At 42.1% G+C, this 26,045-nt stretch overlaps 1 protein-coding gene across 21 annotated transcripts in view; it reads left to right on the top strand.

Moving 5' to 3' along the window:
• Window positions 1-580: 580 nt before the first annotated feature.
• Window positions 581-26,045, top strand: part of CLASP1 (cytoplasmic linker associated protein 1) — a 309,125-nt gene continuing 283,660 nt past the window's right edge. For 20 of the 21 annotated variants that reach the window (XM_037988107.2, XM_073019596.1, XM_037988110.2 and 17 more), the window contains exon 1: window positions 581-718. The gene's annotated coding sequence lies outside the window, so the exon portion shown is untranslated. Of the gene's footprint in view, window positions 719-1,024; window positions 1,339-26,045 lie in introns of those variants that run through there. The other variant, XM_073019595.1, reaches the window with a different exon arrangement.

Genomic DNA, 26,045 nt, shown 5'->3' on the forward strand with positions numbered 1-26,045 from the left:
CGCACAGCTCTGTTACGGGAAGTCGCAGGGCACAATTTCCTTCATTGCAGTCGCCTTGTAGGCGGCCGCACCAACCCAGAAGTGAAAGACCCTTTCCTTCGAGTATCAGACCCCCGACCAAAGGAAGTTCCACTTGGACGACTTTTACCCAGGGTTTCCCGACTTCTCTTTAGCTCTTCCTATCACACTCCCTGCTTGCTGGTGCATTGTTGCTGTGGCCACTTAGTTCCGACTTTCCTTGTGTAACTCGAGTTTTGTCGCAACTTTCCAAGGGGCCTAACTACACTCGGGGCACCCTTTCCTGAAAAAAAACAAAAACAAAACAAAACAAAAAAACCAAAACCTTTACCCTACGGGTACCCATCAGGGTCAACCTACGTTCTCCGTGAGGGGCAAAGCTCCCGGGGACTTTACGCCCGCGAAGCGTAACACGGCCAGGCCGGCGCGTGCGCGGGGCGTTACCATAGAGAGGCAACCGCCTCTCTGGTATCGGTTTACACTCTCTATGGTGCAGCCGGGTCGGTGGCGGTAAGAAGAAAAAGGGGGACCGCACTGCGCAGGCGCCCTCGGCGTCTCTCTCGCTCTCTCGGTCTTTTTTTTTTTTTTTTTCCTTTTTTTTTTTTTTTAATCCCCGCACCAAGCGCTTAACCTCATTGGGGTGGAGGAGAAGGCGGCGGCTCTCTGGTCCGCAGCGGCAACAGTAATGAAAAACAGGGCTGTAAGTACCTGGTCATGGGGTGGAGGGTCAGACCCGAGCCCTCCCGCGGCCCTGGCCCCTCCCGCGCAGTGGCGGGCGCCGGGTCTGGGTGGGGGCGATGTCCAGCGCTGTCATCGGCTCTTGGGTGCACTTTGGGGGGATGGGGCGGCTCTGAGGTGGGAGCCTGGCGAGGAGCGGGATGCGAGGGTTGTTTATCCAACCAGTAGGTCGCTGAACCCAGGCTGCTTTGCAGAGGGAGGGGATCGGCCGTGGGGTCAGTCGGCTTTGTGTGCCCCTCTCTGTTTCCCTTTTCCAGACCCCACCCGGGCCCCGTTCCTAACCCGAGTCTCCCCGGCCGGGTGGGAGAAGCCAGCGAGCCCAGGGCGCGTTTGAAAGGAAGGGAGGGGGCGAGGGAGAGAAACCCACAACAACTAGTCATCGGCGAGTGATGGGTGTGGAGAAAGATCCAGAGAGAAGGGGTGCCGGGAGGCGGGCGGCCCGGGCTCCCAACCGGGCCAGACAAAAGCTGCGCGAGCGGCGCGGAGCAGAGCGGCCGGCTTGATGGGATGCACAAGGTCCCCTTGGTCCCCGGGGCCTTCGAAGAGCTTCTTTCTGAAGCTGGGAAAGCGAACAAGTGCTCAGTTAAGCCTGTGCAGACTTCTCAACTTGCCTTTGTTGTTCTTTGGTATTGGCAGAGACGCTCTGACGAAGATGAGTGTGTGATCTTGCACGTTAGCTTGGCTAGATACAATGGAGCTAGTCGAATTTTGCTTTCCATTTTCCGAGCTGCTGGGATGAGTATGGGGCTTTCCAGAGTTTAAATTATTACATAATATTTTTAAAATAGTTGTTTCTAAAATTAAAAAAAAATTAATGTGGAGTCTGAAAGCACGCTGTGATGAGTTTGCAGCTGAGTTTGCAGCTGGGTGAGTTTCTGTGTAGTGGGGTGCTTTCATTAAATACTGACCATTCGTAGAAACTGTGAGCTCTTTAAACATGATACTTTAATTTGTAGATGTGGCAATGAGAGCTTCAGATTCTCTAGTCCTTTGGGAGACAGTGATGCAGAAGAATCAGAAGCGAGAAATAGTTTCATGCCGCCATATACCTTGGACCCTATTTGGGTCCCACAGTCCGTTTTCAATTCTGGCATTAGAAATTGTTTTTATTGCTATGATCATTTACGACGTTAACTGATCTCTCGATATGAGAGGTCCTGGACATTGCCTCTGTTTGCTCATCAAGGGAGTGGGAGAATAGCAACGTTGATGTAGAGACCATATAGATAAAAAGTAGCACAGTGCCTCAGAGTACTGAATATTATTTATTTTTTACCTTTGTTAAGATTTAAATTTCGATGATTTGGTTCTCTTGTTAAATTGTGTAATACACCTTTTTAGCAGTTGTTACTCAAATCTCAGTTTCTATAATTCATTGTTTATTATGGGCTAGATGGTATTCATTGTTTATTATGGGCTAGATTGTAACACCATTTTAGACTTCTAAAGTTTTAGTTTTTATGAAGGAGTTTTCAGCCATAGCGTTTAATTCTCCCAAGTAAGGTTAACCAAAGTCAGAACTCCTTAGAAAAGACTTTGTTGGTGGTGGAGGTATCAAATATTGTATCTCTGTGTTATAACTGAATTGGCAAATACAGAAAAGGCTTTTGCTAAGTTTGCACCATAAAGTTGTGTTAGAACGGAAAACCCAGATCTAGTATGTCAGGCTTTTGAATTAACCTATCGATTAAACTTTATGTAAAAGAGGTAGGCTCTTTTTTTTTTTTTTAATTGATAGCAAGTGAAACTCTCAAGCCTGGTGTATTATGCTTCAGTAACTAGTGGGATAGATCTCTTTAAGTGTAGTTCAGATGATGGGAACTTGCTTTTTATAGAGCAAGATTTCAGACGCTTAAAATAGTTTGACAGGGATGTTGAGAAATGATTGGCCAGAAGAACATTAAGTTTGCCATTTAAGTGTGTTATATTTTGTTTACTGGTTTTATTTATTATTTATTTTTATTTTTGAAACAGAGTTTCGCTCTTATCGCTCAGGCTGAAGTGCAATGGTGCAATCTCAGCTCACTGCAACCTCCACCTCCCGGGTTCAAGCGATTCTCCTCCCTCAGCCTCCTGAGTAGCTGGGATTACAGGCACCCACAACCATGCCCAGCTAATTTTTGTGTTTTTAGTAGAGACAGGTTTCACCATGTTGGCCAGGCTGGTCTTGAACTCCTGACCTCCGGTGATCTGCCTGCCTTGGCCTCCCAAAGTGCTGGGATTACAGGCGTGAGCAATCATGCTGGGCCCATGTTTACTGGTTTTAGATTGAGATTTTTTGCTTCAGTCTTGTTTATTTTCTTAAGTAGCTTAGTGTCATGATTTATAAGTTGAGTGAGATGGCTTCTTGGGCCTGAGACTTAAATTTACTGTTTGAGACCCGTCTATTCTTAATAATCTTCTACTTAATAATTTTTAGATTATAATTTTTTTTATTTTGTAGTGCTATTGGTAAATAGAAACATTTAAGTGATTACAAATATTAGGTTCAACTGAGTTACTGAAAGTGTCAGTTTTGGTAGCTACATCTAGTTGTCAAATAGTGGAAACAGTAGACAGAAGTAAAACTTAAATGTTTAAAAACAGAACATTTAAAAGATTTCCTAGAAAACAAGAAAAGAGGCTGGGTGCAGTGGCTTACATCTGTAATGCTAGCATTTTGGGAGGCCAAGGCAGGCGGGTTGCATGGAGTTTGAGACCAACCTGGGCAACATGGTGAAACCCTGTCTGTCTGCAAAAAATACAAAAATTAGCTGGGGATGGTGGTGTGCACCTGTAGTCCCAGCTACTCGGAGGGAGGGGGGAATGAGGTGGGAGGATCGCCTGAGTCTGGGAGGCTGAGGCTGCAGTGAGCGGAAATCATACCACTGCACTATAACCTGGATGACAGAGTGAGACCCTGTCTAAAAACAAAAACAAAACAAGGGAAGGATCTGTTGGTCTTAAAAACAAAAACTAAGCGAAGTAGAAATCATTGATGATATAGTTTTTGGTTTGTAAGATGTAATTTTAGAAAATGAACTAACTGGTTTAGCCATTGCCAGCGGGGCATCATCGACAAAGTATGGGTATATGTGTTTGACTAAATGACGTCTAAAATGCCGGCATTTACTGCTTGTTTCTCGCTTGTTCTTCACCTCCCCAGGGCTTTTCTGCCCCCTTTATGCCCAGACCATTACTGCCACACAGTGATTTTCCTCCCCACATTCTTATGACAGCCCTCCTCCCACCTCCCCTCATGGATCCTAAAGATCTAACTCAGGTGTGCTCAAATGGTGACTTTTCTTCCATAATACCTTTGTTAATTTCTGTCTTGTTTCCTGCCTGGAAGTTTCCTCACTCCTTGCTGCTTCCTGTTGTATATATCACCTTCCTGCTTGCTTAGATTCACTCTTGTGCATTTACTCTTCTCTAGATCTTTGAGGGCACAGGGAGTTTGTAGAACACAATGTGGTGTCTTCTGTTGCTTACTAAGTGACTAAGTGACTTGTATAACTAATGGAAACTGTAGAATGTATGAAAGAGTAAACAAATGTATCGTAATGTAGACTAATAAAATTTGAGCTTTGGAGGAGTTGTTAGAGGCCCAGTAGTCCAACATCTCTCCTTTTGTCTGCTACATTCTGATCATCAGTGTCAAACTGCAGGCATCTGTCCCTGGACAGGTCTTGGTTGCCAGAAGTGTTTTTAGACTACTCCAGTCTGCTCCCTCCCTTTCACCTATTGACCTTAGTTATACTTCCTGAAGCAACCTGAATTAAGTCTGTTTCTTCTTCACGTAATAGCCCTTCATATTTCCCATGACAGATATCACACTTCTAGACTTATTGATTATTTATTAAACTCTCTCTTGAATTGAGCACCAGGTACCAAGAGAGTACAGTTGAAGAGACATCCATGGCCCCTGCACTTCAGGGGCTTGCAGTCTAGTTACGGAGACAACTATAACATGAATCGATGGCTGGTTATAATACAAGTATGAAACAGCCCTAAATCGTTCTTTCCTGGTTTGTTATGGCTCACCATGCTTTCTTTAGGCAACTCTGTTTTTTGTTTTGTTTTGTTTTTTTTGAGACGGTTTTGCTCTGTTGCTCAAGCTGGAGTGCAGTGGCATAGTCACGGCTCACTGCAGCCTTGACCTTCTGGACATAATCAATCTGCCTGCTTCAGCTTCTTGAGTAGCTGGGATTACAGGCATGCACCACCACACCTGGCTAATTTTCTAAATTTTGTTTTAGAAATGTTTTGTAGAGATAGGGTCTCACCGTGTTGCCCATGCTGGTCTGGAACTCCTGGGCTCAAGTGATCCTCCTGCCTTGGCCTACCAAAGTGCTAGGAAGCCCGGGCCCAACTGTTTTTGTTTTCCCCCTGAGACGGAGTCTTGCTCTGTCGCCCAGGCTGGAGTGCTATGGTGCGATCTCGGCTCACGGCAGCCTCCATCTCCCAGGTTCAAGCAGTTCTGCCTCAGCCTCCTGAGTAGCTTGGGACTACAGGCATGTGCCACCATGCCTGGCTAATTTTTGTTGTATTTCTAGTAGAGATAGGGTTTTACCATGTTGAGCCAGGCTGATCTCAAACTCCTGACCTCAGGTGATCTCTGCCCGCCTCAGCCTCCCAAAGTGCTGGGATTACAGGCGTGACCCACCACCCCCGGCCGTTGTTGTTGTTGTTTTAATGTCCTTTAAATGCAGTGTCTGAAACAAAACAGAAAATATGACCTGACCAGAATATACAGCTGTTTTCTTCAGTTAGGAAACTGAATCAATGATTTTCAAATTTCCTTGTGCATTCTGGCTCTGCCACTTACAAGTGCTGTGATTTTAGGCCAGCTAAATAATCTCAGTAATTTTAGTGTCTTCATCTGTAAACCAAGGGTGAGGGGAGGGCGGTGTTAATTGTAGCACCTACCTATGGGTTGTTGTCAGGATTAAATGAGATAATACATGTAAAGTGTTGAGGGCAGTGACTGGTATGTGTTAAGTGGGTAATACATGGTAGGAGTTAATAACCATGTTGTAATAGTTGCAGTAATCAAGTCACTGGAATCTCTTTGGGACCTTGTTAAAATACAAGCAGCCTGGCCTCATTATCTTCTACCCAGAGAATTTGTATGGTACCTGGGTGATCACAGTTTTAACAGTCCCCAGATGATTCTTAGATGACCCAGAGGTGGAGAACTCTGCACTTTACATGCATGATATCATTAGCTTTTACAAATTAAAATTTTAAAATTCCCCAAGTAATAGATGAATAGATCTTCCTGAAAGATTCAAACAATGCAGATACAGGTAAAGGCATGGCTCCCAATTTCAGAGTCCTGGAGAAACACCCACTTAACCAGTTTGGAATGTATCCTTCTACACATTGTTACCCTTTTTTTGTAAGTTTATAAATAAATGTCTTCACAGTAATAATGGCCAGAGTTAAAAGATAAAAATGATTTTTAATGCACTTTTACAGTCATAATCTTTGTTCCCTTCCAAGTCTTATGAGATGGGTAGGGGAAATAGCATCACGATCCTATCAATTTGCAGATGAGAAATCAAGGCCTGCAAGTGAAATTCGCCCTGATTGATCTAGAATGAGAACTGGGCCTTCTGTCTCTCAGCCTAATGTCCTTTTCGTGTGAACCACACTGTTTCCTAGCTGCATCATCTCGGCTTCTATTGAAGTTGTGGCTCATGAAGTCTTCTAGTCTTTTTGCCATGCCAATAGCTGTCAAATCAGATTTCCTCCTTTGCCTTAGTGCGTATATACTTGCTTTTAGAAAAATACTACTTTTAGAGTAAAGAAAAGAAAAAAAAAAAGGAAGAAAAGTAAATTCAAGGTTTTATATTTTTGTGTATCTGTTAAGATTGATCTTTTGGGGACAGAAATCTAGAACTGGCCTTATGGCCATCTGATAGCATGGTGCGTTTAGGTGAGCCTGTCTTCATTTAGGATAGCTGAGGTCAGTGTAGGACTTTTCCTCACTGCTGTCCAATTAACTCTCCAGGCAGAATCAGTTAAATTTATTTAGTCTTACTCCAATAATGTAGCAATAATATGGAAAGTTGAGAGACCAGTGGAGGAAAACCACATCAGACCGTTTCAACATGAGCTGTTACTTCCCATTGTATCACTCTTTGAGACTGTCCATGTGTCCATTCTTTTTGTAAGTAATTTTAGGTCTTCCATGTTTTATGAATGGTTTTCTTATAATTACATAATATATGTAATTTTAAGTTTTAATAGCTTTGTCATTTTGAGTTAATATGGCAAATGTTGGTAAACTGTTTGAGATTTTTTTTGAGACAGGGTCTCACTCTGACACCCAGGCTGGAGTGCAGTGGCACGATCTCGGCTTACTGCAACCTCTGCCTCCCAGATTAAAGCAATTCTCTTGCCTCAGCCTCCCAAGTAGCTGAGATTACAGGTGTGCGCCACCATGCCCGGCTCGTATTTTTAGTAGATACTGGGTTTCACCATGTTGGCCAGGCTGGTCTCGAACTCCTGACCTCAAGTGATCCACCTGCCTCAGCCTCCCAAATGCTGGGATTACAGGTGTGAACCACTGCGCCTGGCCTGAGAGTTTTGACATGAAGATTTTCTTTCTTTTTTTTTTTTCTTAGCAAAAAGATACTTGCTCTGTCACCCAGGGTGGAGTGTGGTGGTATGATCATGGCTTACTGCAGTCTTGACCTTCCACCTCAGCCTCCTGAGCAGCTGGGATTAGCCAGGTGTATGCCACCACCCTTGGCAATGTTTGTATTTTTTGTAGAGACAGGGTCCCACTATATTGCCCAGGCTGGTCTCAAACTCCTGGACTCAAGCAATCCTCCTGCCTCACCGTCCCAAAGTGCTGGGATTATAGGCATGAGCCACTGTGCCTGAGTAGTTATTTATTTGTTTATTTTTTATTATATGTAATCCAATAGTGACTATGTGTTTTGTATAGTTTCTCCTGTGTTATTCCCTTAGGATAAATTCAAAGAAGTGGGATTATTGAATTGAAGGGTATTTATGACCTTTTTTTTTTTTTTTTAAAGAGGCAGAGTCTTGCTATGTTGCCTAGGCTACTCGAACTCCTGGGCTCAGTGATCCTCCCGCCTCAGCCTCCTGAGTAGCTGGGACTGTAGGTACACACCAGCACCTCCAGCCTCATATTTATGACTTTTAACACGTATTGCCACTGGCTCACCAAAAATTTGTACCATTTAGTAATTTTCCCAGCAATCTAAGGATGTGCTAGTTTCACAAAAATGTTACCAACTTCTGGTGAATATAATTTAAGTATTTTTGCTATTGTATGAGGTGTAGCTGGTACATTATTTTTCGTTACTTTTTGTGTGTGTTTTTAAGAAGAACGAGCAATCATGAGGGCTTTCAGTATGAAGAAACTGTACGAAACTCACATGGGGTATTACATGCAGGTGGTCTCTGTTACTTCCTTGGTGTCCAATCCTGTCTGGCATGACCAAAATTATGGCGTTTCTTGATGGGCATAGAGGTGAATGCAGCCTTTGCTTTGTGGGACAGATTGTTGGAGTTTTCCACATCAGAATGTGAAAACAGTTGTGTGCTAGGGTCCTGTGTAAAATATTTAGTAATCAGAATATCTGTGGGTGGGGGCAATGCCGGTTTTTTTTTTTTTTTTTTAACAGGTTCCCCAAGTGCTTCTGGGGCTACACAAGTTTGAAAGCATTCTCTGGGGAGTACGTTTTAGCTAATTTTCTTCACAGACTGTGTCTTTCCTGTGGGTAGAGGCAGACTCTGTTACGAACAGTAGCCCAGACATGCCAACAGAGGCCTGTTGTATAGAGAGAATGAATTGTGTAGCAGTGCCTTCCTAAATGAAGAGTAGCTGGGTTCGTTCTTGGAACAATAAACCAGTCTTTCCTAAGAGAGTGGAACTGCATTAAAACAGCTCCTTCTCTGATGTTTCTCTGTGGTGCTGGTGGCTGTTTTATTTAAGTTCTGATAAGTCATGGTGTTCTCCCAACGCAAGCCATATCCTGCTCAGCCTTTGGTTGGCCGAAAGGTGGCACATAGACCTATTGTCACATGAGCAATTACCATGGGATAGAACACTCACCATTTGCCAGGCAGTTGGATGGGTGCTCGAGGTATACTTCTGCCAGTTCTTACAGTAACATTTAAAGGCAGGTGCTATTGTCATTTTATAATGAGAGAAATCAGAGACTTGGAGAAGTTAAATAATTTGTTCATTGTCACACACCTGCAGAATAGCAGAATTTGGCTTTCAAAATCTTCAGCATGCTTTTCATTTATCCCATTTTTTTTTTTTTTTCCCAGCTCAGGTTGTTCTTCCTTTGTGAAGGTCAGTGGGCTGCCTTGGGGAAAGGTCTGCTCCCACTATCTGGCAGCATCTGGAAACCACTCACTAGTCAGGAGGGATGTAGAGATGCAGACTTCCGACTAGGGTTTCCACGAGGATTAGATCAGTGACTGTACAGTTCTTTTTAGATTTGAGTTCCTGATATGAAATCTAACCTTAGACAATCCAGATAACTGGAGACCTGATAAAGTTTTTTTCCTTTTAAGTGTTTTATTGTAATAAAATATACATAACATAACATTGTCCATTTAAACCATTTTTTTGTATTAGACTTTAAGTTCTAGGGTACATGTGCACAATGTGCAGGCTCATTACATAGTTATACACGTGCTATGCTGGCCCGCTGCACCCATCAACCTGTCATTTATATTAGGTATTTCTCCCAATGCTATCCCTCTCCCCACCCCCCACCCCATGACAAGCCCCAGTATGTGGTGTTCCCCACCCTGTGTCCTAGTGTTCTCATTTTTCAGTTTCCGCCTATGAATGAGAACATACGGTATTTGGTTTTTTGTCCTTGTGATAGTTTGCTCAGAATGATGGTTTCCAGCTTCATCCATGTCCCTGCAAAGGACGTGAACTCATCCTTTTTTATGGCTGTGTAGTATTCCATGGTGTATATGTGCCACATTTCCTTAATCCAATCTATCATCGATGGACATTTGGGTTGGTTCCAAGTGTTTGCTGTTGTGAATAGTGCCGCAGTAAACATAGGTGTGCATATGTCTTTATAGTAGCATGATTTATAATCCCTTTTTTTTTTTTTTTTTTTTGAGGCAGAGTCTCTCTCTCTTGCCCAGGCTGGAGTGCAGTGGCCGGATCTCAGCTCACTGCAAGCTCCGCCTCCTGGGTTCACGCTATTCTCCTGCCTCAGCCTCCCGAGTAGCTGGGACTACAGGCGCCTGCCACCTTGCCCGGCTGGTTTTTTGTATTTTTTTAGTAGAGACGGGGTTTCACCATGTTAGCCAGGATGGTCTCGATCTCCTGACCTCGTGATCCGCCCGTCTTGGCCTCCCAAAGTGCTGGGATTACAGGCTTGAGCCACCGCGCCCGGCCTTTTTTTTTTTTTTTTGAGATGGAGTTTCCCTCTTGTTGCTAGGCTGGAGTGCCACGGCGCAATCTTGACTCACCACAACCTCCGCCTCCTGCGTTCAAGTGCTTCTGCTGCCTCAGCCTCCCAAGTTGCTGAGATTACAGGCATGTGCTGCCACGCCTGGCTAATTTTGTAGTTTTTAGTAGAGACAGGGTTTCTCCATGTTAGCCAGGTTGGTCTTGAACTCCTGACCTCAGGTGATCTGCCTGCCTTATTCCCCTCCCAAAGTGTTGGCATTACAGGTGTGAGCCACTGCGCCTGGCCTAAACCATTATTAAGTAGCATTAATTCATTTATGCTGTTGTGCCACCATTGCTATAATCTGTTTCTAAATCTTTTCCATCATCCCAAATAGAAACTCTGTAGCCATCAAGAAATAACTGCCCATTCCTCTGTCTCCTAGCACCTGGTGGTAGCCTGTAATCTACTTTCTGACTCAATGGATTTGCCTATTCTGGATATTTCATATAAATGGAATCATACCATATTTTCCTTTTGTGACTGGCTTGTTTCATTTGCACAGTGTTTTGTTTTTTTTTGTCTGAGACAGAGTCTCGCTCTGTCGCCCAGGCTGGAGTGCAGTGGCACAATGTCGGCTCACTGCAAGCTCTGCCTCCTGAGTTGACTCCATTCTCCTGCCTCAGCCTCCCGAGTAGCTGGGACTACAGGCGCCCACCACCACGCCCGGCTAATTTTTTGTATTTTTAGTAGAGACGAGGTTTCACTGTGTTAGCCAGGATGGTCTCGATCTCCTGACCTCATGATCCACCCGCCTCAGCCTCCCAAAGTGCTGGGATCACAGTCGTGAGCCACTGCACCCGTCCCCGTTTGTGCAATGTTTTCAAGGTTTATCTGTGTCGTAGCGTGTATCAGAACTCCATTCTTGGCTGGGCACGGTGGCTCATGCCTGTAATCCCAGCATTTGGGGAGGCCAAGGCAGGTGGATCACCTGAGGTCAGGAGTTCAAGACTAGCCTGACCAACATGGTGAAACCCTGTCTCTACTAAAAATACAAAAAATTAGCTGGGTGTGGTGGTGCGTGCCTGTAATCCCAGCTACTTGGGAAGCTGAGGCAGGAGAATCAATTGAGCCTGGGAGGCGGAGGTTGCAGTGAGCCGAGATCGTGCCACTGCACTCCAGCCTGGGCAAAAAGAGCAAAACTCTGTCTCAAAAAAGAAAAAAGAGCACCATTCTTTTTTTTTTTTTATTGCTGAGTAATGTTCTATTTTATGGATATACCACATTTTGTTTATCCATTAATTTGTTGGTGGACGTTGGCTTATTTCTGTTCTTTGGCTATTGTGAATAATGGTGCAGTGAACACTGTTGTACAATATCTGTTTGAATCTCTTGTTTTCACTTCTTGTGGGTATATACCTTGGAGTGGAATTGTTGGGTCATTTGGGTGATTCTGTGTTGTAACTTTTTGGAGCAGTTGCTGAACTGTTTTTTCACAGTGCCTGTACCATTTTACATTTTGACTAGCTATGTACAAGGGTTCCAATTTCTCCGCATTCTCACGAACACGTCATTTTTCTGTGTTTTTTTTTAAATTTTAATTTTTATTATAGCCATTCTGTAATATAAGTAGTATCTTATTTTGGTTTTGATTTTCATTTTCCTAATGACTAAGATGTTAGGCATCTTTTCATGTGTTTATTGGTCATTTGTATATCTTATTTGGAGAAATGTCTGTTCAAGTCTGTTTCTTATTTTTAAATTGAATTGTTTGCCTTTTTGTTTTTGAGTTTTACGATTGATTTATATCTTCTGTTTACAAGTCCTTTGTCAGATATATGATTTGCAAATATTTTCTCACACTAGGTAGTTTGTCTTTTCACTTTCTTGATAATGTCCTCTTTTGTTGCTTGTGTTATCTCTTTTTTTTTTTTTATTCTTTTTAAAGTTACCTCTTACAGGAAGGATTTTTTTTTTCTTAAGAAAATTAAAAAAAACCTTTTTTTTGAGATGGAATGTCACTCTGTCGCCCTGGCTGGAGTGCAGTGGCACGATCTCAGCTCACTGCAACCTCCACCTCCTGGGTTCAAGCCGTTTTCCTGCCTCAGCCTCCTGAGTAGCTGAGTTTACAGGCATGCACCACCATTCCTGGCTAATTTTTGTGTGTTTCATAGATACGGAGTTTCACCATGTTGGCCAGGCTGGTCTCAAACTCCTGACCTCAGGTGATCCACCTGCCTCGGCTTCCCAAAGTGCTGGGATTATAGGCGTGAGCCACCATGCTGGCCTAATTTTTTTTTTAAGCTTTGTGTTTGTGTTAGCATATCTAAGAATTTATTGTCAAATTCAAAGTAATGACGATTTATCTATATGTTTTCATCTAAGATTTTATAATTTTAGCTCTCACTTTGAGGTCCTTTATCCATTTTGAGTTAATTTTTGTACATGGTGTGAGGTAGGGGTCTGACTTCATTTTTTTTCATGTAGATAGCCCATTGTACTAGCACCATTTGTTGAAGACCAATATAAATGTTTTAATTACTTATTTTCTGTATCACTGAGTGACATTTATAGTTTGCTTTGGGATTTTGACTTCATTTCCTATCCTCTCAACCTCCTCCTCTTTCCTTATTTTCTTCCCTCAAAACACAAAATGTTTCGTGTGTGTTATTGTTTTGCTGCTTGATATATGAGGCACTTAATAAATAAGAATTCCCCTCCTTTCTTTTAACTTTGTGTAGTTAACTTTTAAATAGTTTGTGTCCCAAAAATAGATTGTAAGGACCTTCGGAGTAGGAGAGTATATGTTCTATTTCTTTCTTTCTCAATTTCCTCTTCTCTTGAGGAGAGGACATCACTCTGGTGTCTAGTCTAGTACCATACAGGTGGTATGCTTAACCTGTATTGACTGAATTGTGAAGCTGAACATAGATCTATGTGAATACATTTGGGGTAGTTGCAGAAAATCATAAAAATTACTGGTCAGTGTATTAAAAAGTTCTTCAAAGTTTTTTACTCAGGTCCTTTTAAGTCATTTTCCCGAATGTAGGGATTCACAATAGTATCTTGGTCTTTCAAATGCCTTAGGACTTTTTTGTGTGCGTGACACATGGTATTTGGGTAAGCTTCCAGTTAGGTAGCACAATATGGGGCTCATTTTATGGATGTCTGAAATTAAAAAAAAAATTTATTATTATTATTGTTATTTTTTTGAGATGGAGTTTTGCTCTGTTGCCCAGGCTGGAGTGCAATGGCGTGATCTTGGCTCACTGCAACCTCTGCCTCCTGGGTTCAAGCGATTCTCATGCCTCAGCCTCCTGAGTAGCTGGGATTACAGACATGAGCCACCTCATCCTGCTAATTTTGTATTTTTTTAGTAGAGACGGGGTTTCACCATATTGGTCAGGCTGGTCTTGAACTCCTGACCTCAGGTGATCCACCTGCCTCGGCCTCCCAAAGTGTTGAGATTACAGGTGTGAGCCACTGTGCCCACCCTAAAATTTATTATTATTATTATTATTATTATTTGAAATGGAGTCTCACTCTGTTACCCAGGTTAGAGTGCAGTGGTGCAATCTTGGCCCACTGTAATCTCCACCCCCCAGGTTCAAGCAGTTCTTCCTCAGCCTCCTGAGTAGCTGGGATTACAGGTGCCTGCACTGTGCCTGGCTAATTTTTGTATTTTTAGTAGAGACAGGGTTTCGCCATCTTGATCAGGCTCGTCTTGAACTCCTGACCTTGTGATCCACCTGCCTTAGCCTCCCAAAGTGCTGGGATTACAGGCGTGAGCCGCTGCGCCTGGCCTCAAAAATTTATTATTTTTTTAGAGACAAGGTCTCATTATATTGCTCAGACTGATCTCAAACTCCTGGGCTCAAGCAGTCTGCCCGCCTGTGCCTTCCAAGGGGTTGGGATTACAGGCGTGAGCCACTGCGCCTAGCCTGAAAATTTGTTAACTATTTAAGATTCTGGTAACTGAATTTTGAATTGAGAATATACTCATTTTAGAGGTTATTTTGTATGTCTAGATCTTGCCTTTTCATTTTTGACAAATGCTCTTAGTTTCAAAAATTATTTTGAGTTTGAGCAATGAGTATGTATTACTTTTCTAACAAAAAATTAAAATAAACAGCGTTAGAAAATTCTTGTCTAGAAATTCCGAAAGTTAACTAGTGAAGTCTCTGATCTTTCTCTCCGAATCTGTGTTATCATAGTTCCCTCCATCACTCTTTAGTGTTCGGTAGTGGCTAATATTACTTGCCCTAAGAGATCAGACCTCCCTGGGGAGTCCATTTTGTAATCTACAGTCCAGATGTCAAGGAAGGGAAAGATTCAGCTTGAAGGTTGGCCTTTGCTTTTTGTTTTCCAGTAAATTTTGACTCTTAAGTAGGTATTTCTTATTATCTTGTTATGTAAACACTTTTATTATCTGAGATGTTGGTTATTCATCTGTTGTCTTTTTTAGAAGCTATTTATTATTAACAGTGGAAACAAAGGAAGAAATTATTGTATTCTCTTTAATTCCAAGCAACATAACAACATCAGAGAGGCCAGAGCAAATACAGTATTTCGTATGCTTTCCAGATAATTGTCAATCAACAGAGGGATTTCTTCCTTTCCTCTCCTTTCCTTTCCTTTCCTTTCCTTTCCTTTCCTTTCCTTTCCTTTCCTGTCCTGTCCTGTCCTGTCCTGTCCTCTCCTGTCCTCTCCTGTCCTCTCCTTTCTTTTCCTTTCCTTTCCTCTCGTTTCTCGTTTCTCCTTTCCTTTCCTTTCCCCTTTCCTTTCCCCTTTCCTTTCCTCTCCTTTCCTTTCCTTTCCTTTCCTTTCCCCTTTCCTTTCCCCTTTCCTTTCCTCTCCTTTCCTTTCCTTTCCTTTCCTCTCCTTTCCTCTCCTTTCCTCTCCTCTCCTCTGCTCTCCTTTCTCCTTTCTCCTTTCCTTTCCTTTCCTTTCCCCTTTCCTTTCCTTCCTTTTTCTTTTCCTTTCCTTTTCCTTTTTCTTTCCTTTCCTTCTCAGACGTAATCTCACTTTGTTGCCCATGTTGGAGTGCAGTGTGGTGTGATCATAGCTCACTGCCGCCTGGAACTCCTGGCTCCAAGTGATCTTCCCTCCTCGGCCTCCTGAAGTGCTGAGATTGGATTATGGGAGTGAGCTACAGTGCCTAGCTCTCTAAGAGAGTGATTTAACAAGAGTTTAAACCCACTTAGTAGGAAGCATGATTTTTGCCAGGGAGAGTAGGAAGGAGGGATGCAAACTGGTTTTTACTACCTCCATCCTTCTTTATGGAGAAGTTGGACTGGTGTGTATCTGAATCTATAGCTATTGCTATACTTTTGTGCATATATTTTGTCTAAAAAGTTTGACAGAAGAGGCATTCTTTTCATTTAATAAATTACTCTCCAGACATGGGATCCTATTCTGAGGAAGGTAGCCCTCTAAAAAATGCTCTCAATGTGAGCTGTCTGGACTTATTGCTGATTGAGCGTACCTGTTGGCAGTGATTGGTGTGCCAGGCAGATTTCTTGTGATCTGTGACTGTGTTTCTAAAGTAAACATAGTGGGGAAAGCTTGCCATTCATTCTGTCTTTCTTTTCAGAACATGCAGTAGATTTCTGAAGTGGCTAAAAGAGAATTTATTTGGACAGAGGGACAGTATTTAGTTTAATTGTAGAGTTACAGATTTTGTGGAGTCATGAAAGAATGACTAAGCACTGGGAGATTAGGAACGTCTCATTGTAATCATCTGGTTACTAGACCTCTTTTGGGGTGGGGTAGGGAGACTGGAGGTGATGCAGAAAGGGTGTACACAAGGCATTAATGAGAAATGGACCTAAAAACAGAGAGTCTTTAATGAAACTGCTGACATTAAAATAAGAGCATTATTCTAGGGGTATATCCTAGGTAATTACTAGAGATTGAACAAACTGTATAACTTGATCAAAATCTTCATTCAACAAACTTTGCTGTTATGCTTAAGGGCAGAGAGAAAGGCTGTTAAGCCTTGTTTCCAAGGAGCTCCATGCCTTAGAGGGAAGGCAGACGAGTAATGGTTATTATTCTGTGTATTAAGCGTGCTACTATGGGAAAACTGAAGAGGGATGGGATCCTAATCTGGGGCTGGGGGAAGAGATGTGGCCCCTTCCTGTTTTGGCCCGAAGGATGTGAGGCCGTGAACCAGGTGCACACTCTCCTGGTGGGGTCCTCTGGGGTCTGTTTCGTTGTCTTCCATTTTTGAGAGAGCAGTGTTGGCTGGGGACCTAGCTTGTCACCATAAGACAAGGAGATTGACTTTTGGCTGTAGTAATGTCATGGTCTCATTTTGAGAAGTGGCCGCAGGTAAGAGGCAAGAAAGCACTCTAGCTGAGAGAAGAAGGCTGTTTGAAACTAACGTGTTGTAGAGAGTCCTAGATGTTGATGAAATCAGGACTCTTGTATTTTCAGATCCTTACTTGAATTATAAACTGGTCAGTGATTCAGTTTTGGAATTTGCAGGGCAGGGGTTAGACATTGTTCTTTTAGGAAACTTGTTGCTGTTGTGTTTGCTTCTGAATAGTGATGGCATTATTATTTTGAATTGTAGTTACAAGTGTATTATGTGCATTATTGAACATAGAAGTTTTAAGAAGGTATCTAAGGGATATATTTGTTTCTCTTTTTATTATGAGTGAATGTAAATGTATTATAGTTATATGAGAATTCGCTTCATCTTGCTCAAATTATCCAGAAGTGAGAAATAGGGCTATTAGTTAAATGCATGAAATTTTAATATTATAGCTGTCATCCAGGCTGGAGTACAGTGGCACCATCTCGGCTCACTGCAAGCTCTACCTCCCGGGTTCACGCCATTCTCCTGCCTCAGCCTCCCCAGTAGCTGGGACTGCAGGCGCCCACCACCACGCCTGGCTAATTTTTTTGTATTTTTAGTAGAGACGGGGTTTCACCATGTTAGCCAGGATGGTCTCGATCTCCTGACCTCGTGATCCGCCCGTCTTGGCCTCCCAAAGTGCTGGGATTACAGGCGTGAGCCACCACGCCTGGCCAACCAATGTTATTAATTATATTCATGAAAAGAAAAAGCCCATATATATATATACACACACCCTTACATATATACATATATGCACACATACCTCCCTCCATTTTTGTACAGATCGTGACTGATTATAGACTACTTTTGCATTTTGCTTTTTCTTTTCCTTTTTTTGGGACGGAGTGTCACTCTTGTTGCCCAGGCCGGAGTGCAATGGCATGATCTCGGCTCACTGCAACCTCCATCTCCCAGGTTCAAGTGATTCTTCTGCCTCAGCCTCCCAAGTAGCTAGGATTACAGGCATGCGCCACCATGCCTGGCTAATTTTGTATTTTTAGTAGAGATGGGGTTTCTCCATGTTGGTCAGGCTGGTCTTGAAATCCTGACCTCAGGTGATCCGCCCACCTTGGCCTCCCAAAGTATTGGGTTTACAGGCATTAGCCACCGTGCCCAGCCACATTTTGCTTTTTTGAAACTTAGTATATCTTGGAAATCATTCTACGTCAGTACATTAAAGACTTCCTCCTTTTTTTTTTAATGAATAGTATGACTGAATAGTACGCTGTTGCATGGCATATCATGATTTCCTGAGTCCTCTATTGATGAACATTTAGTTTTATCTAATCTTTTGCTTTTATAAACAATGCTGCAAAGAATAATTCTATAATATATTATTTTTGCACATATAGGAATAAATTCCCAGAAGTTTGACATTTTGGATTAAAAGTTATGTGCCTTAACATTGATATAAATAGATATTAGATATTCCCAGATTATTCACCTTGGAAGTTTTAATGAAATTCAGTGTGCAGTACTAGATAACGTTTTTGTTTGTTTGTTTGTTTTTTGAGACAAAGCTCTATCGCCCAGGCTAGAGTACAGTGGCACCATCTTGGCTCACTGTAACCTCTGCCTCCTGGGCTCAAACCATCCCCCCATCTCAGCCTCCTAGGTAGGTGGGACTACAAGCGCATACTACCATGCCTGGCTGATTTTAATATTGTTTATTTTATTTATTAATTTAATTTAATTTTATTTGTTTTGAGATGGGATCTTCCTCTGTTGCCTGGGCTGGAGTGCAGTGGCGTGATCTCGGCTCACTGCAGCCTCTGCCTCCAGGGTTCAAACAGTTCTCCCACCTCAGCCTCCCGAGTAGCTGGGATTACATGGACACGCCACCACACCTGGCTAATTTTTGCATTTTTACTAGAGACAAGGTTTCACCATGTTGACCAGCGTGGTCTGTAACTGTTGACCTCAGGTGATCCACCCGCCTCGGCCTCCCAAAGTGCTGAGATTACAGGTGTGAGCCACTGTGCCCGGCCTGATTTTTGTATTTTTTGTAGAGCTGGGGTCTCAGTATGTAGCCCAGGCTATTCTCAAACTCATCAGCTCAAGTGATCCTCCCACCTTGGCCTCCCAAAGTGCTGGGATTACAGGTGTGAGCCACTGTGCCCGGCCTGCGGTATGTATTTTAAAAATACGTTTAAAAAATGTAATTTCAGGTCTGGCGTGGTGACTCATGCCTGTAATCCCAGCACTTTGGGAGGTTGAGGCGGGCAGATCACGAGGTCAAGAGATTGAGACCATCCTGGCCAACATGATGAAACCCCGTCTTTACTAAAAATACAAAAATTATCTGGACCTGGTGGTGTGTGGCTGTAGTCCTAGCTACTTGGGAGGCTGAGGCAGGAGAATTGCTTGAACCCAGGAGGCGGAAGTTGCAGTGAGCCAAGATCGCAGCACTGCACTCCAGCCTGTGACAGAGCGAGACTCCATCTCAAAAAAAGTGAATAAGTGAATAAATAAATAAATAAATAAATAATTTCAAAATGGTGCAGAAACATGTCATGTGTCATTTTTTGAGTGAAAACATGACCATAGTTCAGTGATCAAAGGCAAATTGGTCACTCTTCTCATTTCTTTCTTTTTTTTTGAGACATAGTTTCACTCTTGTTGCCCAGGCTGGAGTGCAGTGGCAAGACTCAGCTCACTGCAACCTCTGCCTCCCGGGGTCAAGCGATTCTCCTGCCTCAGCCTCTTGAGTCGCTGGGATTACAGGCGTCCACCACCACACCCGGCTAATGTTTTTTATTTTTAGTAGAGACAAGGTTTTACCATGTTGGCCAGGCTGGTCTCAAACTCCTGACCTCAGGCGACCCACCCGCCTCGACCTCCCAAAGTGCTGGGATTATAGGTGTGAGCCACCTCGCCCGGCCTCTTCTCATTTCTTGTTTGCTTTTCTGTTTTGGCTTGGCAAGAATTTTGTGACTGGACGAGGCAGGAATAAGTTTTGTTTCCTCTTAGGTGTTACCAATACTGCCTTCTAGAGATGAGTACTAGATACAGAAGATTTACTGAATAATTGCTTCTGTGTGTGTGTGTATTTCTTTCTAATATGGTGATCTACCAAACTTTCTGTGGTTTTCAATACTTGTAATAATGGATGATGATTGTGATATCAGGATTACAATTTGATTTAACTTTAAAAACAACTTTCTGGTATTTATTGGATAGATTATGATTTAACTAAAAAGAATAGGAATAGAGGCTGGGCTTGGTGGCTCATGCCCGTAATCCCAGCACTTTGGGAGGTGAAGGTGGATGGATCACTTGAGGTCAGGAGTTCGAGACCAGCCTGGCGAACATGGTGAAACCCTGTCTCTACTAAAAATGTAAAGTTAGCTGGGCATGGTAGTGTGCACCTGTAATCCCAGCTACTCAGGAGGCTGAGGCAGGAGAATAGCTTGAACCTGGGAGGCGAAGGTTGTGGTGAGCCGAGATCGTGTCACTGTAGTCCAGTCTGGGTGACAGAGCAAGACTCCATCTCAATAAAAAGAGGGAAAATAACAGTATTAACATTTTGGTGTGTTCCCTTCCATACATTTTCTATGCATGATGCATAGAAATAAATAGTTTTTAATTTTTTTTTTTGAGATGGAGTTTCGCTCTTGTCACTCAGGCTAGAGTGCAGTGCCGCAGTCTTGGCTCACTGCAACCTCTGCCCGCTGGGTTCAAGTGATTCTCCTGCCTTAGTCTCTCAAGTACCTGGGATTACAGGTGCCCGCCACCATGCCCAGCTCATTTTTGTATTTTTGGTAGAGACCGGGTTTCACCATTTTGGCCAGGCTCGTCTCAATTTCCTGACTTCAGGTGATCCTCCGGCCTCAGCCACCCAAGATGCTGGGATTACTGGCGTGAGCCACTGGTCCTGGCCTAATTTGCTTTTCTAATTGTTTTCTGGATTGCTTTTTTCACTAAAATGATTGCAGATATCTTTACAGACCAATAAGAACAGATTTTTAATTTATTTTTATTATTTATTTATTTATTTATTTATTTATTTATTTATTTTTTGAGATGGAGTCTCACTCTGTCACCCAGGCTGGAGTGCAGTGGCGTGATCTCGGCTCACTGCAAGCTCCGCCTCTTGGGTTCATACCATTTTCCTGTGTCAGCCTCCCGAGTAGCTGGGAATACAGGTGCCCACCACCATGCCCAGCTAATTTTTTGTATTTTTAGTAGAGACGGGGTTTCACCGTATTAGCCAGGATGGTCTCAATCTCCTGATCTCATGATCCGCCCGCCTTGGCCTCCCAAAATGCTGGGATTACAGGCTGAGCCACTGCGCCTGGCAAGAACAGATTTTTTATTATCATTCTTGGTAACTGCATGGTTTGCTGTTGTTTGGGTGTCCTGTAATTTATTTCCCAATTCCCTGTTCATTAACGTTTAGGATTATTTCATTTAAAAAGGATGACCAAAATAAAGAAAGAAAAAAAAGAATTAAAAGAAAGGATGACCAGCTGCGATGAACAACTTGATATGTTCAGTTTAGTATGCCTTTTTTTTTTTTTTTGAGATGGAGTCTCGCTCTGTCAGGAGCCAGGGCACCCAGCCCATTTTAGCATACTTGATGAATTATTTCCTTAGATACATTCTTAGATTTGGACTGGTTGGATCAAGAGATGTTGCAAAATTGTCCTATTTATTATTACTTTTTATTTTCATCAGAAGTGCATTAAATTGCTTATTTGATTATATTCAATTACATTTCTTTTTTTTTTGAGACAGGAGTTTTGTTCTGTCACCCAGGCTGGAGTGCAGTGGTGTATTCTTGACTCTGCAACCTCTGCCTCCCTAGTTCAAGCGATTCTTGTGCCACAGCATTGGGAATAGCTGGGATGACAGGCATGCGCCACCACACCTGGCTCATTTTTTTGTGTTTTTAGCCTTTGGCAAGGCTGGTCTCGAATTCCTCACCTCAAGTGATCCCTGCGCCTCAGGCTCCCAAAGTGCTGGGATTACAGGTGTAAGCCATCGTGCATGGCCTCAATTACATTCTTAAGTGACCGTTTTTGAAAATGTAGGACTAGAGTGATGGTTAGGTCTTTTGATATTTTAAGGAAAACCATGTTAATGTTGAATAGGAATAAGTTTATGTTGGAAAAATATTGAGGCAATCACAACTCATTTTGGAAACCGAGCTGCTGTATGTAGTACAACCCAGTTTATACTAACATTATTAAGGCACAGCTCTCTTTTTGCACTTTTCTTTTGGAATTTATTTTTTGTAAGTCCATAAAACATAACTATAAAAATTTCATTTTAGTAAAAGCAGTGTCTTTCTATAGCTTATCTGAGAAATATAGCAAATTTTTGTTAGGTATAAGCTTAGTAAAGTACAGACTTAAAAGTATATGAGCTTGAAATATGATTGAATAGTGGTAGACAGGGTATGAAATTTCACAGTATTTCATAGTATATGAAATTGTATACAGTGTATAAAATTGCTTATTTTATAGTATATGAAATTATCTTTTCAGTAGCCTTTGTCATTGCTCAGGTGACGTTCCACATTATTTTTCCCTGACAGGTCAGTTAAATTGCATTGAAAGGGTTTGAAGTAACATAATAAGATCTAAATTGTCAATGAATAAATGAATCTCTAAAGCCCAAAATGAAGTTCTCTTTCTTTAGCAGACACAGAGTTCCTTATCTTTGAAGGTTGTCTATGACTCTGCACATTTTCCTCGTCCATGAGATTCATACTGAGGAGTATGAATCTTGCCTAAGCAAGGTAAATATGCTTGGATGGTGAGGGACAATAAGCAAGGCCTGCATTCTCATGCTCAGGTACGCCTAAGATGTAGCTTTATCTAGTGGTGCCCTTATATTTGTTTCACTGTTGTAGCCTTTCTTTTATCCATGTTTGCTAAGGAATTAGAAAAGTAGAGCCTTGCAGGAAAGCATCTTGATATACTGTGGTGGAATAGATTATTTACTTGTCTCTCTCTCTGCAGTGAACATGGAGCTTGTCGAGGGCAGTGCCTGGCAGATTGCCTGGTACATTAGGTACTCCATGAACTTAGGAAACTGGGAACAAGAGCCTTTCCATTTCATGTCTGTCTTTCCACTTTTTTCTTCTTTTGTTTTCTTTAACTTCTTATTTTGAAATAATTATAGATTCACAAGCAATTGCAAAAAATGTACGGGAGTTCATGTTTACCCTTCACCCAGTTTCCCCCAATGGTTACGCATATTTTGTTGTTTCTCCTCTTTTTCTTTCCCTACGTTTTCCTAGTTTTCCTCTCTTTTTCCTATTTTTGATCATGCTTTTGGCTCGCCATTGGCATCTATGGGACGTCCTGAACTCTCTGAACTAAATGTTGCCGATTACTGTCCTAAGCTACTTATGAGAATGCATGTGATGGTTCTTTCTCTTCATTTATTCTTTGTGGATCACTTGCTCAGTATGTGGTGCTGGGCCAGGTACTAGTTGTTCCTCTATATTCAAGCTTTTCGGCTCTTATTTTGAGAACATTAAATATGGTGCATATATCTTTCTTTTGTAGGTCTTTTTCCTAAATGATATGTATGTCTTAAAGTACTCAGAGATGTGTGTCTGTTTTTGGTGAGAAGGAGGAGCTGCACTTTGGTGAAAATAGCCCTGGATTTTGAGTTAGAAAGCAAAATTCAAATCTTGGTTCTGGCCAGGTGTGGTGGCTCACATCTGTAATCCCAGTGTTTTGGGAGGCCAGAGTGGGAGAATCACCTGAGGCCAGGAGTTCGAGACCAGCATGGGCAACATAGGAAGACCACATCTCTCTAAAACAAAACAAAACAAAACAAAACAAAACAAAAAAGGAATCGAAATCCTCGTTCTGTTTCATACTTGCTGTGTGACCCCAGAAGTCACTTTGCTTCTGAATCTTTTCTTCTCTGTAAAATAGGCATTATAATTATAATCTGACAGATTTTGTAGGGGATAGAGAAAGTAGCATTTGTATGATCACTGAACACATTGGAAGGTACTGCTTCAAATATGAAGTAGCTATGCTTATTTTATTGATGAAATGAAAGGCAAGTTTTAAACTATTGGTGTATTAATTATTTATAGCTTGACTTCTTTATTCGGTAACACAGAAAGACTTCTCTTGTTTTTTTAAATTCTCATCCTTCTTACACCTTCTGTCTTCACATTAAATACCCAGGACTTAATAGAGTTTTCTTTTTTTTCAACTGGGTATAACCTAGCTCCCTTGGGAAATTTGGGATGGCCATGTCAGCTGTCATACTGTATCAAATGACATATCAGATTTCTCTTCTCTCTCTCTCTCTCTTTTTTTTTTTGAGATAGAGTCTTGCTCTGTCACCAGACTGGAATGCAGTGGTGCCATCTCAGCTCACTGCAGCCTCTGCCTCCCGGGTTCAAGCGATTCTCTTGCCTCAGCCTCCTGAGTAACTGGGACTATAGGCACTGCCACCATGCCCAGCTAATTTTTGTATTTTTAGTAGAGATGAGGTTTCACCATGTTGGCCAGGATGATCTTCCCGCCTCAGCCTCCCAAAGTGCTAGGATTATAGTTGTGAGCCACTGGGCCTGGCCTGTTCTCTTATTTTCTTATTCACCTAAGTCTGGGGATTTTTCTGTTTCGTGAACCTCTTAGAAAGTCTGTCAAGCAGGCTGGGCGCGGTGGCTCACGCCTGTAATGCTAGCACTTTGGGAGGCTGAGGCGGGCGGATCACCTAAGATCAGGAGTTCAAGACCAGCCTGGCCAACATGGTGAAACCCCGTCTCTACTGAAAATACAAAAATTAACGAGGCCTGGTGGGTGTCTGTAATCCTAGCTACTTGGGAGGCTGAGGCAGGAGAATCGCTTGAACCTGGGAGGCGGGGGTTGCGGTGAGCCGAGATTGTGCCACTGTACTCCAGCCTGGATGACAGTGTGAGACTCCCTCTCAAAAAAAAAAAGAAAAAAGAAAGAAGGAAAGTCTCTCAAGCCAGCATATGTGCTCCTTTGTGCTTAGCTTTTTAGTGGATTTCAGTGTTAGAAACCAACTCTTCATGTGTTACCAGAAACATTTTTATTTTTGAAGGGAGACTTTCTTTTTATTTGTATATGCACACGGAATACTTAGTATAGAAAGTCATAAAATGAAAATTTTAAAATTGAAATAATTGACAATTTTTTTTTTTTGTAAACCTGATCTAGATACAGGCAAACTTTTAAATCATTAAGGTACAAACATTTATAGAACACCCCTTCCAATAATAGTAGGATACACATTGTTCTGAAATACATATGGAACATTTCAGGATAGACCATATGTTATGCCATAAAACAAGCCTCAATTAATTTAAAGGATGGAAATCATACTATGTTCTCTGACCATAATGAAATGAAATTAGATATCAATAACAGAAGGAAATTTGGGAAATTCAGAATATGTGAAAATTAAACTACACAAACTGAAATCACCAACGATTCAAAGAAAAAGTCACAGGAAAATTGGAAAATACTCTGAGATGAAGACAAAATATATCATATCATGATGATGATGGTTGCAAACAATGTGAATGTACTTTATACCACCGAATTAATTGTATGTTTAAAAATAGTTAAAATGGCAAATCTTATGTATGTTTTGCCACAATTGAAAAACAAACAAAAAAACCCTGGGCTGGGTGCGGTGGCTCATACCTGTAATCCCAGCACTTTGGGAGGCCAAGGCAGGTGGATCACCTGAGGTCAGGAGTTCAAGACCAGCCTGGCCAACATGGCGAAACCCCATTCTACTAAATATACAAAAAATTAGCTGGGTTGGGCGTGGTGGTGGGTGCCTGTAATCCCAGCTACTTGGGAGGCTGAGGCAGGAAAATAGCTTGGACCCAGGAGGTGGAGGTTGCAGTGAGCCCAGATCACATGACTGCCCACTGCATTCCAGTCTGGGTGGCAGAGTGACACTCCATCTCAAAAAACAACAACAAGAAGAAGAAAAACCCTGCCACTCGTTTTTCAACAATGGATGTTTATTGAGGGCCTACTATGCTTCATGCAAAAAACAAAGCAATGTATCATAAGCTAGGGGTTACAGCAAAGCACTTCCCAGAGGGAAATTTATAGCTATAAACGCTTGAATTAAGAAAAGAAGAAAGATGTCAAATCTGCCACCTTAAGAAACTAATAAAAGAAGAACACACTAAATCCAAAGCAAGCAGATGGAATAGAATAATAAAAACTGGAATAGAAATAAATGAAATAGAGGGAAAAAAAAGTAGGGAAAATCAAACCAAAAATAGGTTCTGTGCAAAGATCAACAAAATGGACAAACCTTGAGCTAGATTAATAAATTAATAAAATGAGGAACGAAAGAAAGGACATCACTACTGACCTTATATGGAAATTAAAAAAGATTATAAGGAAATACTAGGAACCGTTTTATGCCAACAAGTTAGATAACACATATGAGATGTATGCAGTCTTTGAAAGACACTACTGAAATTGACTGGAAAAGAAATAAAGTATTTTTTGTTTGTTTGAGATGGAGTCTTGCTCTGTCACTCAGGGTGGAGTGCAGTGGTACAATGG

The sequence above is a fragment of the Chlorocebus sabaeus genome, chromosome 10, assembly GCF_047675955.1.
Source record: "Chlorocebus sabaeus isolate Y175 chromosome 10, mChlSab1.0.hap1, whole genome shotgun sequence".
Classification (NCBI taxonomy): Eukaryota; Metazoa; Chordata; class Mammalia; order Primates; family Cercopithecidae; genus Chlorocebus; species Chlorocebus sabaeus.